Source organism: Schistocerca piceifrons, chromosome X, assembly GCF_021461385.2.
Source record: "Schistocerca piceifrons isolate TAMUIC-IGC-003096 chromosome X, iqSchPice1.1, whole genome shotgun sequence".
In the NCBI taxonomy this organism is placed as follows: domain Eukaryota; kingdom Metazoa; phylum Arthropoda; class Insecta; order Orthoptera; family Acrididae; genus Schistocerca; species Schistocerca piceifrons.
In genome coordinates, this window is record NC_060149.1 from 675365974 (window position 1) to 675371486 (window position 5513).

The following is a 5513-nucleotide window of genomic DNA, read 5'->3' on the forward strand; positions in this document are numbered from 1 at the left end:
AGTAGATGAGCTTTGCTATTGGGGCAGAAAAATAACTGATGATGGTCGAAGTAGAGAGGATATAAAATGTAGACTGGCGGTGGCAAGGAAAGCGTTTCCGAAGACAAGAAATTTGTTAACATCGAGTGTAGATTTAAGTGTTAGGAAGTCTTTTCTGAAAGTATTTGTGTGAAGTGGAGCCATGTATGGAAGTGAAACATGGACGATTAACAGTTTAGGTAAGAAGAGAACAGAAGCTTCTGAAAGATCGTGCTACAGAAGAATGCTGTAGATTAGATTGGTAGATCACGTAATTAATAAGGAGGTACTGAATGGTATTGGGGGAAGAGCAATTTAGGGCACAGCTTGACTAGAAGGTGGGATCGGTTGTTTAGTATTGGAGGGAAGCGTTGAGGGTAAATATTGTAGAGGGAGGCTAAGAGATGAATACACTAAGCAGATTCAAAAGGATGAAAGTTGCAGTAGTTACTCGGAGATGAAGAAGCTTGCATAGGATAGAGTAGCATGGAAAGCAGCATCAAACCAGTCTTTGGACTGAAGGCCACAACAACAACACCAACATCTTGTTCGTGCCTTTCGTATATTTTTTCTCTTTTCATTTTTTGAAGGGTTTTAATGTTCTTATACAGTGCACGCAGACGATTCTGCCGTCTGCAAAGTTCCCTCTTTCTCAAGAACGGGTAGAGGTATTAAGCTGAAATTTATGTTATATACTAAGGTCTATGGTCTCTTGGGGGTGTAAATAATTTAAGCTTCTAAGTGAATTAAATTAAAAAAGATACGACCATGTATTTCACATATTTTTATACGCGCAAATTCAAGAATCAAATACCATAGATGAAGAACGGACAACAGTGTAGGTCCTGCATGTGTAGCGGTAAAGCGCATCCGTAAAAACCGAGAGGTCGTAGGGTCAATTCTCTGTCGGAACACCGACATTTGATACTTCGTTTTGATCTGGCCTTCACTTCTCAACGATGTGAGGAGTGCACGTTAAGCTGAAGGTCCCCTTTGTACGGTTGCATAAGTGGGTAGGTTAGGGACACGCAAGTTGCCGAAGTGTTGTTGAAAAAGAATACTTATTTACGTTTTCAAGAAATATTTTCTTATTTTATGAATAAGATCGTCTGTTATTTACAAACAATAGAGATTTTTTATTTTTTTATCATTACGTCTACATCTACATCTACATTGTTACTCTGAAATTCACACTTAAGTGCCTGGCAGAGGGTTCATCGAACCATTTTCATACTACTTCTTTACCATTCCACTCTCGAATGGCGCGTGGGAAAAAGGAACACCTAAATCTTTCCGTTCGAGTTCTGACTTCTCTTATTGTATTATGATGATAATTTCTCCCTACGTAGGTGGGTGTCAACAAAATATTTACGCATTTGGAAGAGAAAGTTGGTGCTTGAAATTTCGTAAATAGATCTCGCCGGAAAGAAAACCGCCTTTGTTTCAGTGACTGCCCCCCCTCCCCAACTCGCGTATCATATCAGCGACAGTCTCACCCCTATTGCGTGATAACACGAAACGAGCTGCCATTCTTTGGACTTTTTCGATGTCCTCCGTCAATCCTACCTGTTAAGGATCCCATACCGCGCAGCAATATTCCAGCAGAGGACGGACAAGTGTAATGTAGGCTGTCCCTTTAGTAGGTTTGTCGCATCTTCTAAGTGTTCTACCAACAAAGCGCAGTCTTTGCTTCGCCTTCCCCACAGTATTATTTATGTGGTGTTTCCAATTTAAGTCGGTCGTAATTGTAAGTCCTAGGTATTTAGTCGAATTGACAGCCCTTAGATTTGTGCGATTTATCGTATACCCAAAATTTATCGGACTTCTTTTAGTACCCAAGTGGATGACCTCGCACTTTTCTTCGTTTAGTGTTAACTGCCACTTTTCGCACCATAGAGAAATTATCTCTAGATCATTTTGTAATTGGAATTGATCGTCTGATGATTTTACTAGACGGTAAATTACAGCGTCATGTGCAAACAGTCTAAGGGGGCTGCTCAGCTTATCACCTAGATCATTTATATAAATCAGGAACAGCAGAGGGCCTGTAACACTACCTTGCGGAACGCCAGATATCCCCTCTGTTCTACTCGATGATTTACCGTTTATCACTTCGAACTGTGACCTCTCTGAGAGGAAATCACGAATCCAGTCACACATGTAGCAGGCTTTTATTTTTTGTTTTCTACAAGGAAGACATTATTTTTTATTTCAAAAAGGGAGCATTTACTTACTTCATTCAAGACATTTTTGTTATGGAAATAAGTATATTAATGACGCTGAAGCCACCACGAGAAATGCGCTTACGACGAGGGTAAGGAAGGTTCAAGAAGAGGAAAGAGGCCCGTAAACAAAGAAAACAAACAGGAAAGAACTGATAAAAAACAAAAAACAAAAATGACTCCCAATAGAAGCACAGGCCATTGAACCACACGAAATTATTATTATTATTATTATTAGTAGTAGTAGTAGTATTACTGTTATTATTATCTATAAACATAAATAAGTTTCATCGCAATCCTCAAACGGGAATCCTACTCTCGCTTGTATAGTTTCTTCGGTAAACTTTGCCCTGGTGGATTACATACATTAATTCCCTACACATAATATGTTTCTAGAGAAAAAGTCACTTCACCACTACCTCTGTAATTTTATCAGACGAAATGCGATTTAAAAAAGTAAAGATGAGAGTGTGCTCGATATCTGGCCTTTGCGTTTATACCGTGCTATATTTATGAGTAGTCTATAAATACCTACATCAGCACAGAATCAAAAGTGCAAAACAAAACTTATAGAAGAAATTTCCGCATCCTACCGTGTTCCCCGTTCGTGCAGTTGGCTCGTATGTGATTTCATTTTAGTGATTAAAAAGCTCAAGTCAAAACCACGGATTCGGTAGACAGCTAGTGAACATCGTTGCGAACGAACAAGGAAATGAATGTATGAGAAAGTTGTGTTCAACCTCCTGAGAGTATGGAGCATTCTTCTTTACGAAATAATCATGAACCAATCCTCAGTGTAGGGTGTTGGTCTATAGGCATCATTCTAGCTACGTGTGATTAAGGTGTGGGTTCGATTCATACATTAGGCAAGCATTTTCAACAAGCACAAACATATCCCACTCTCATTTGGTAACGCAAGTTGAACAATGCACGGTAAGCACCGTGGTTTCAAATCCACATTAAACATGACACTCCTTCGTTACCTACTTCAGAAGAGTCGGTGTAGGTTAGGGCATGACGGAGTCGGTACTTACCGCCAAGTAGAAACTATGGCATGTGTTTGCTTCCTTACACGACTTTTTATTTATTAATGAGCGATTCGTCATGGGAAGTTAACGGAAATTAATTTCTTATTGTATCTGGACTTGAGATATTGAAAATATTCACGCTAGACTGGGTTTCAGACTCGGGTCTCTCCTTTCGCTGGGTTTAATACATTTGAGACGATGTAGTTCCATAGTTTCTTTGGTTCCCCAAGATTCCGAACTTCTCAAGCTCTCCTTGAAGCCCCTGTCTCTGTTCGAATTGTGATCTAGCACAAAAATTTCCGTAGTGTCATTTCAACTTGTAGCATGCGCCCTTTAAAATACAGGTGACAAATTATTATGATTTTTAACATCTCTCCGTGAGTTTTCAACATAACGGCTGGCACCGGTTTCTAGCCCCGTGACAGACAGAACTTCCCGCCGTATCATTTCAGGTTCAAACATGCCGGTCTTTATTAACGGTGGAAAAGAATTCGATAGTCAACATCTCTTCGTGTGTTCTCAACGACTATGATAAGCCCAGGGTTCGACACCCAGTCAGCACAATACTTTACGTCATGTCATTTCCAGTTCAGACTTGTGCACATCTCGCTACTGGTGAAATAAACTGATTTTTAATTTTTATACGTGACTAAAATTGGGAATGTGTGGTAAGATCTTATGGGACCAAAGTGCTGAGGTTGTCGGTCTCTAAGCTAACACACTACTTAGTCTAACTTAAACTATCTTACGCTAAGGACAACACACACGCACACACACACACACACACACACACACACACACACACACACACACATACACACACACACACATCCATGCCCGAGGGAGGACTCGACCCTCCGACAGGGCGAACCGCGTGACTAATAGTTAAAGAGGATAGATACTGGGTTCGAATCCCGTGGGTTATAACTTTTTCGTCTCATCATTGTCAGTCAGTTGCTATTGGTGAAAAATTAAGATAATATTTGATTGTGCTTAGTTAACAATCCAGTTAGGTGTTGGGTTCGGCCGGCCGGGGTGACCGAGCGGTTCTAGGCGCTACAATCTGGAACCGCGACCGCTATGGTCGCAGGTTCGAATCCTGCCTCGGGCATGGATGTGTGTGATGTCCTTAGGTTAGTTAGGTTTAAGTAGTTCTCAGTTCTAGGGAACTGATGACCTCAGAAGTTAAGTCCCATAGTGCTCAGAGCTATTTTTGTTGGGTTCGAATCCCCTTCCAACACAAAACTATATGCCCCGTCATTTCAAGTTTACTTGTGACTGAAATCATATTTAAGATCTTTCGTACTTAGTTAACAGGAACTATAGTTACTGGATTGGACTGGCGGATGGCAGTTCAGTGTAAAACTTTTCGTAATGTAATTTTAAGTTTAAACTTGGTTTTTGAAATGTCATTTACTGTAATAAAATTGAGTTTGCAGGAGTAATTGTTGTTTCACATCTAATAACGTGTTTTCCGATATCGTGATATTAATTTACATCGTGATTGAAATTCATACAGAGCAGTTACCTCTTGTGGGCTCTTTCAGTAACCATTTTGTATAGTCAAAGGACTGTACCGAAAAGAGGGCAGAGGACCTGAAGTCAGTTCCGTTATATGAGTGCATACAAATCAGGTCAAAACACAAATTAGGTCATTCGGATGCTTTTGAGCGTGGTAATACAGTCATATTTACTGATATCCTTCTCATTCTCATAATTTATTCGTGATCCGTCGTTTCTTTTGCCTTAGAGAGAGTCATTCAAAGGATTTTGTTTTTTTATGAAGTTAAAATTGACTGAAACGTAAAACGGGTCTGTGGAGCGTGAACTGTGGGAAACTAACGACTACAAGAGAAGTATATCGAGCGGAATTGTGGACCTCGGAACTTTTGTGAACCAAACAGTCGAGTATAGCTAGATCTGAGTGTCATGGTCAGAAGGATCTTGTGTGCCTTGTACTGCCATGTACTACAGCTGGTAGTTTAATTTCACTTAAAACTGTAGTAGAGCAGTCGGTTATTCTGTCGCGAAACATTGTACTTAAATACGTAGTCAGAAGTGACTTTCAGTCCAGTGCAAGTTTCATTCCGCCTTAACGGGGAAAGGCGCGTCTTGGGCCAACCCAGATGGGTACTTTCACGCTCTGTAGATTCTGCCGACGGTTGGATTGGCGTAGTTACCGCGATCTAACTTCATTGGGTAAACCTTACATTCACGCGGAAGCTGTTAATGCTGCCTAGCTGCG